The following is an 8,944-nucleotide window of genomic DNA, read 5'->3' on the forward strand; positions in this document are numbered from 1 at the left end:
GATGGAGCCAATCATAAGAGCCCAGAGAGATTGATCTGATGTAGAAGCAGAGGCTGTCTCAACACTAATATGGTCAAACAAAAGGCCTCTATTGGTTAACACAGAGCATTTTGTTTTTCCACTTCCGGAGTTCAGTTTTCTTAGTCAGTGAGAACAATGTGAACTGAATTTCAACTGAATCATCAAAGTTGTTCAATAAGTAAAAATGGTGGAATGCTACATTTCAGCCACTTTGATAGGTTTTCACACATCCATCCCCAGAACATCTAAACAGGTGGGCAGAAGCAGAGTACATGGATGTGACTGCCAGGTATATTACCTATGCACCATAAGCAGGTTGCCCGGTCATTCCCCGGTCCAAAAAAAAACAACTATTTGCGTGACAAGAAACATGCATCGTCTCACTACAATTTCAATTTTATTTGGCTACAGAAAACAGCAGATGGAAATTTGCATTGGAATAGAAAATCCACTGAAGGGATGGATATGATGTGAACAAAGTTGATTACTAAGTAAGAAGGTGAGCATTTGGTAATTGCATTATGGGCCATTCAGACACATAATGCAGGGCCTGAATGACTGGAAAAAGTAGATCTTCCCATGTTGGTGTGTAAGTGAACTGTATTACACAACTTTGTGATGATCCCTTCTGTCACAACAAGATTATCTAAGAGTGTTACAGCATACTGCTGTGACTCACAATTCAAGCTGGCACAACTGGGTCTTCGTCTAAACTTCAACACAATGAGTAGTGGCACCACGCAATTTTATTTCATTACAAAAGTAAATGAACTGATCTTAAGGTTTAAAGAAAATCTATGTTTCTGTTGTCAAGAGTTCTTGAAGTTGAAATGTCATCACAATACTTTATAGTACTATTTTTATTAATGACATGGTACAGCAATCATCACAACATAAACACAAATGATGCTCTGAACATAGGCCTCTTCAGGACACCAGTGACATAAATGGGTGCTGCATACAATAAGCGTATTTACTAATAGCTTTTGAATGTTTTGATTTTTATTCTTGTGCTCATGGAACAAATGATGGCAAAAAATCATGAAAATAATTAAAGTAATACAGTATTTTTTGTCGTATCCAAAGATTATAAACTGGAATATATTATTGTCACGTCACAATAAATCAAAATTCTTACAATAAATGTGTATAGACTTACTGCAGCATAGTAGACAGCAGTCTATACAGATTCTGTGTACTAATAGTACACGGAACATGTAAAGTTGATATCTCAACTTTATTGCTCCATTTGTCAATGTTGCAGTCATTTAAAGTATTAGTCAGTTTACTTTAAAGGCAATAAATTCCAAAAGTATCTTTACTGACAAAACTGTGGGAAATTACCTGAGCTAAAGTTTGCAAAATGAGAATATACTGCTAAATTTAAAACTCTTGAAAACTTAGAACAGTGATCACCGGGGAATAAAGAATGAGGACAAACACTGCAAATAAAACATCAGCGTGAGAAACTTTCCTTACAAAACACTTCGGCGTAAGATGCAGAAGGAGTAATATGAAGCACAAGTGCTAGCTCGATATCTATGAAAGCAGAGCTACAACACTACACCACATTTCCTTCTGTGTTCGCTCTGTGCACAGTTCATAGCAAGCCTTTACTGGGAAAATTTGCTGCTTGCTCAAAAGGAGAGGAATGTTGTGCATGATGAATCCAGGCAGAAAATAAGTTAAAAAAAAGACAGACTTCTATGATGAAAAGAAACCTTGGCGATACAGTCAACTTTACCTGCTGAGGCAAAAGTACTTGTGGGCTGAGTTCTAACAAAAACCAACCTTTAACTCTGTAATTCCACTGTAATGTTATTAATTTTACCTATTGGTGTGACTTTTTTGCTTCAAGCCAGAAAGTCTGTGAGAAACAGTTGTTTGTTGCACCTTTAATCTAAGAAAATAATGTGAAAAATCTCCAGCCTGCCTAATTTGTAAACCCCAGTCAATATTTTAGAAAGGCTTACAACATTGCAAAATTAATTTTGTGCAATCCTAATGCAGTCAGAATGAGAAAGAAAACTGGTGAGTAGTTCTTGTCTTTTTTTTCAAACGAAAGACAAAATATAAAATGAAATAAAGCCTCTTGAATGTAAGATACGATCCACACAGTCGACAAAACTGCTTTCGATGAGACAAATGTGCATAATTGGACGCATGTTGTTTCCTACCTTTAAGTTATTTCAACAAACTTTCTTTTCCACATACAGTATGCACAGTTAAATCATAATAACTTAAAATGTTGAATGACAGAAAGAACATAGACTTTGAAAGAACTGGATCTGTTCTATAGCTTGCAGGTGCTCGGATGAATCAGTGCAGAGCGTGCGAGTCTGTCAGCTGTTTAGAGAGCCTTCCTGCTGCTTGTATTTTAGTGCAATCACAAGTCCTTGAAGCTGACTAACTGCTTTCATCTTGCTGTAATGACTGAAGGCACTGACAAGGAGCAAACACAAGAAGAAGGCCCACGTTCTTTGTGTGTGACCCATAAAAGAAATTAATGTCAGCAGATGGACTCTGGAATCAAAATAAGTTGACATGGGCAGATAAACAAAAAGAAAAAAATACTGACTCAATGAAGACTGAGAAACTTGGTTTGTGCAGCAGTGGCTCTGTACACAAACGATCAGAGGTGAGATACCTGGAAAGGTTTTATTTGCTGAATGAAGTTAACAGTTGAGTGTCAGCAAAAAATTATCGGTATCCTTGTGGTAATTAGTTGTGCTGAGCATAACAAGTTTAGTGTTAAAAAAACAGGGCTGTTGCATAAACAGTTATTACACAGCTAGTAATGATGAGGCAAAACAAGAAACATCCAATTTAATGAATCCATTCCAAATATAATTCTAAGAATATTTGACATTTAGCAGGATTGTGCTATAATATATTCAAATAGTTTGTGTGATCATACAAAGGCTTAGGTCACAAACCCAGTCCATTTTCCTATTGCCATTTGATTTGCATTTTTATTTATTTGCTTTATAGCAGCATGTTTCCGGAGGATCAGAGTGAAGGTGGAGCTCTTAGGAAGAAGGGAGACACTTTTCTGTTATGTGGTTCCATCCTAGTTTAAAAAGTCATATCACTTTAAGCTTCACTTCACTGTTGCTCATCTTCAATGGCATACTTGACTCATAAGTCTGTGTGTCATGAAGCTTTAATTTTATTCTTTGTTGACAGGCCAGGTAAAAAGGACTGCAGTCCTCTGGCATGTCATGTGCATCTCTTTCAGTATTGTAACATAACCTTGAATATTTAACAACATGCATCCTTCCCCCATTGTTAGACTTAAAAGCATGCAAAGCTACAATTTTCTCAGTTTGCTTATCTACAATACAGAACCAGTCCCCCTTCATTTGAGTCTAACACTAACTGTGTTTAAATACATCATTCACAGTCAGAGTTGCATGACTCAAGTCACAACAAACACAGCTGTAAATGACAGAAATAAAACCTTATTTAGTCATTTTATCCATGGCGATACATTCTAAACACAAGCACACTTCCAAACAAGCTTGTAAACTGATAACAGGATAATATTTATAAGAAGGACAGAAGAGGGAAAAGAAGGACTACAGCTCATCAACTTTTGGTTTGGTAGTGTATAGAAATCTGAGCAGAGCCGAGTCAAAAAAATGAATTAATATGTAATAAGAAATTTTTATATTTTGTCTCATAGGAACAAGGCCACATCCAAAGTATACTTATACTCTGTCATTTGTTCAATCAGATAAAAACTAGATATAATTGATGTAAAGCAAAGGGCAATTAAAACATTTTTGAAAAATATTGAACAAACAAAAAGTTTTGGCAAGGCTCTGGCTAGACTTGTCATAATAGGCTGCTTGAATTTTAACACTTTTCTGCACACGGAGCCAATATGAGTGAGTGACATTTGTAAACCTCTTTGCTTGCACTAGCATTTCAGGTCTACACACATATTTTACAAGGGCTGACAGCAAGACTTTTAAATGGTGTCTGTAAAACATTGCCTATTAGCCACTTTTCGGCAGTATGTCATTGTTGTCCATTTGAAAGGCTTTATCTTTCCAGCTAATGTCTTGAGATGATGCTTCTCTATTTTCAGACATTTGTTCTACCCAAGTAATCTGTTTTGAAAATTGCAACAATCCCTAATCCATCAAAACACACACAACATGAAGTTGCTACCCTCATACTTCACAGTTGGGATTGCTTTATAGCAATCCCAACTGGGTTTTGAAACCTTCACCTTTTTCCCCCCCCAGAATTAAAATCTTAATCAGTCTGTGTATTTTCAAACAAAAACCTGGTTCATGGAGAAATGACTTATTCCCTTTAGAGTTGCAGACTCACTTTCCGATAGAAAAAGACGCTCTCTTGCCAACTTCCGCCAAGTTTTTTACAAGAGGGGTCACACATTTCACACCAAAGCATGTTTATCTCTGGGACACAGAACCCATCTCCTTCCTAAACAGTATGATAACCAGACTTTCCCATGATGCTTAACTTTGCACATGATTGAAAAGATGAATTAATAAATTGTATCTTCTTTTCTAAAAGAAAGCCACATCATTGACAAAATGATTTAAAACATTGCCTTTAAAATATATAAATAAAAAATAAAGAAAGTCAGTGGTAAGTGCATGTGGGCAAACAATAAGAATGCTGGGTCTAAATGGGAACTTAAGTTTAAGAATAACTATTACAGATTTACTGGGTGATCCTAAGCATGGTGGAAAATCAAAACCAAACTGCACACAAAAATTCCAGACATACTAAATGGAGAAATGCAAGTAAAAATAAAGGAAAGGAATAAAATAACATAAAAACATGGACTGTAACTTAATCTGACAAGTTCATCAGCCTGGTCAAGTAAAACAGTCAGTCAGTTGTGGTTCTCTCTGATGAGTCAAAACAACTCTTTCAGCTCTGTGCAGGCAGAGCCTCTGAAGAAGACGTTGACATGAAACAGTCAAACAGAGAGACTGATTTTCTTCAGGGAAAAGGGAAAGAAGAATGTAAACAATCTGCCCTTTCAGGGCTATAGCTGGGGCTGTTTTGGTTTTCTTTATTAAATTCAAAACTTTAAATATCAACTAATTCTATTCAATAAAAAAGAAATCCAAGGTCAAGAAAGAATACATTACAATTAAGTTTGAAATATTTTACATAATCTGTTGAACTTGACCTACCTAGAATTTGAGAACTATTCATGCTTCAAAAAGTTTTTAGATTTATGAGGAAAAAATAACTTTTAAATATTTAGGACTCATAAAATATGGGAAAAACAAAATTACTTTAGGATTAAGTTATTAAGAGGCATGAAAACTGTTAATATTTAATATATCCATTAAACCTATTCTGTCAATTAATTTTTCTTTCCATTATTGCTTTCACATCGATCGTAAACAATATTCTTGTGATACACACACTTATTATTATCTTTCAGTAAATGTTCTCAGTCTGCTTTTTACTGTCTTTGGTATCGAGAATAACTGACTGGTGAACAGAAAAGAAAGATATGTCACTATGTTAATAGTTTGATAATGTCAGTTGGATTTTATAGTCTGTGCAATACTTATGCGGGCTCTGTATTGCAAAAATATATTTTATGCACACGTTTTTACAAAAAAATGTTCCATAAAACTTCATATGTTGATGTTAAAATTCTGGTTTTTATATGTAGTTTTTTCCTTAATTAGGGTAAAAATCATGAGTAAAAATGGCTCAGAAAATCATAATAGCTGCAAAGAAAATAATCCTAATCCTCCTCTAATTTACTGCAGACTAATAGTCTTGGTGAGTCGTCAACACAAAGGTGGTTCAACCTTTAACTTTTCAGCAAATCTCACAGCCATGCAATGAACCATGGTTATGTTTTAATAATATATTGGCTACTGAAATTTTAGGGTACTGTTCGAGTTTTTCTTCCCGTCTAATTCTACCAATGTCTTTCTTCTGTTCCCTGGTGATTCATCATATGAAAGAAAAATGGTTTCTGTGTAGAGATTGAGTGCGGTAGGAAGTTTTTTCTTCCCAAGACAAAACATACTGTTTGGTAAGCTGAACTCTACATACTTATTAAATATTACAGCTTACTGTTTGACAAAACTACTAAGATGCCTTTCATCTTCAATTTTTGATATTTTCAAAGAAACCATGACAAAAGTAACAAAAGATAATTTGAGTTCTAATTCAGATTCATATTGCTGTTTTGTTCACCTCATGTTCTGCAGACAGATGCAGAAAAATTCCTATAACAGAAACTAATTTATTGCCTTTCAGGCTCCTCAGCTAAAGAATGTATGTGTAGCACTCAGTAACTTTATTTTTTATAAAGTTAAAAAAAAATTTTGTCTCTCAATTTAAACGGAAACAGACAAAGCTACTAAAAAAAAAAGTAAAGTCCAAAGTAATAATGAATAATAGTATGTACAACAGCAGCAACTTTTCACAAGTAGATAACTTCTTTCAGCTGTGAACTCCACCAGTACTTAAAAAAATGTGTTGCGCTATATGCCAGAACTGCATCTTGTAGGTTTAAATGTTGTCATTTTCACTAAAACATTGATTTATTTTAAATTTCGTCTTAAACATGCAACTCCAGCTTTAGTTACAAAACAGATATTTGCTCTTTGTGCAAATATTGTTCACTCTAGTTTTTGTTTTTTCTTTATGTTTGTTTTTAAATAAAAATCTTAACAGCTTAAGAGCTTGTCCTTGGACAAGGGATTTTCAATGTCATGTTTTGATGCACTGGCAACTGATTTGCATTGCATGGAGGTGCCCTTTTAGAACAGTCAACCTACTACAACATATGTATTATGTATTAATGAAACAATACAAACAATCACACAACATTGTGATAAATCCTATGGCAATTTGTAAAGTAAGAAAATACAAGTAAAAAGAGTGACATTGAATAATTAAGATATGGTATGGATTTGGTAGGGTATGGTTTAGGATTGTGAATAATTTGTATCTGAGGGATGGAGTAAATCCTTTTGAAGTGGCCTTTGGGATTAGTAACTTTGATGACTTCTCACTGATACCAAGACTAAAATTTGGTTTATCAAATACTATTCATAATACAGTGTAATTAGTTAGCTTGTGGTTACCAGCAGTCATTCTATTCATATTTTGCTCAAATACATCTTATGATGGCTTTAAATGCAGTGTCTTCAGTTAAAAACCCATCTATCTGTTATCTACCAGATTATCTTGCAGGGTTGTGGAGGAGCTGGTGCTCATCTCCTGCGGTCATCAGGTGAGAGGTGGGGCACAACCTGGGTAGGTGTCCAGTTCGTCACAGAGCAACACAGAGACAAAGGACAAACGATCACAGACACCTACTTATGCCCAAGAGCAACTTTGAGAGCACATTTGACCTGTAAGTAATATTTTTGGACTATGGAAGGAAATTGGAGTACGGTACTCGAAGATAATCCCCACATGCACAGGAAGAACAAGCAAACTCTATGCAGAAACACTTTAAACCAGATCAAAATAAAAAATCAAGAAAGCTGGAGTGATGTTAATTCTTTTGTTTGTTACACTTAAGAGTCTTGCTGCACAGTTTTGGGTTAACTGAAGGCAATCAAACATTTCTTTGTTCATCCATGTGAAACGTTAATCACAGTAGGGTAGACTGCAGGAAGTACAAACATGAACAACCATTTCAAAATGCTGTTTTTATGCAACCTTCTTAGTTGGGTAATATTTTTCAAATACTAAAAACGGTCAGCACAAGCTGTTTTGCACCACTATTATGAGATATTAATTTATTGAAAACAACAAATACAATCCTTTAAATTTGGCTTAAATTCTCAAGTAGAAATGCAATTTGTTGCTCGATCAGAAGAATCTCTCTGGGGCAATAATCAGGCACTCAGAGTTTACCTAATCAATTTGTCATTTTCTTATGTAGTCAAGAAGATCAATGTTTGAGGATTACAGAATCTTTGAAGGAGTATGGCTGCAAATCATATGCCTAAAAATATCCATTAAAACCCAATTTCCATTAATGTAGGGTTTATTGCTACATGAATTTGAACTTAAATGGTTTACTAACAACATCACACCTGGACTTGGTCTTACTGGTGAAGCAGTAGCACATATTCATAAAGTTGGCTCATGTTACAGTTGGGCTCAGATGTGTGTACTTCTGGTGAATAAAATTCCTCCATATTTTACACTGGCTTCTACATTGGTATTTTCAGATATTCACAGGAGTGTGGAGCATTCGCTCCCCTGAGTTCCTTTTCACATGGGACTTCCAAGAGAAAGGTCCTTTACTGAAGAAATATATTTATATTAGAACTATATTCCTACAACAAAGGCTAGTCTGCCATCATGGCTGTGCAGGGGTCCATTATTGTACAAGAGTTATTGTTCCTGTCCCTGCTAACACTGCAGTACTCAACAGCTCCTATAAGGATGAGTTATGGTGACCAAGACGGAGAGATATATTACAACCAGGCATCACATGATGGATCACCTCTTTGCCTGGGTTTATTTTGTTGGTACTTAGGGCGGGTTGTGATATATACCAAAAGCTGTGGCCCAGTACAAAGGTGGATTGTCTATCAGGTCAGTTAACATTCAGGCCAATGAACTCAAAGAGTAAGAAGGTTGTACTGGAAAATGCATAATGTAGACATTTATTTCTTGTGATTGTTTTAGAGTTAAATTTGCTCTTTTGTTTTACAGCCATAGGATAGGGGGTTATCCATAGATTCAATGACAATTTGTTGGTCCACTGGCAAAAAGGTCCACTGCCTTCCCACACAAGCGTTATCTCTGCAAGTATAAACTTTTTTTTATGTACATATTTAGTCCTTTATTTAAAATGAAAAATCTCATGCTTGACATGAGATTTGCCATTTGCACTAACCATTGCCATCTGTAGCAACAAAGTTAACAGTTAGTTACTGTC

The sequence above is a fragment of the Poeciliopsis prolifica genome, unplaced genomic scaffold (assembly GCF_027474105.1).
Source record: "Poeciliopsis prolifica strain line A6 unplaced genomic scaffold, Auburn_PproV2 SCAFFOLD030, whole genome shotgun sequence".
NCBI classification, from domain to species: domain Eukaryota; kingdom Metazoa; phylum Chordata; class Actinopteri; order Cyprinodontiformes; family Poeciliidae; genus Poeciliopsis; species Poeciliopsis prolifica.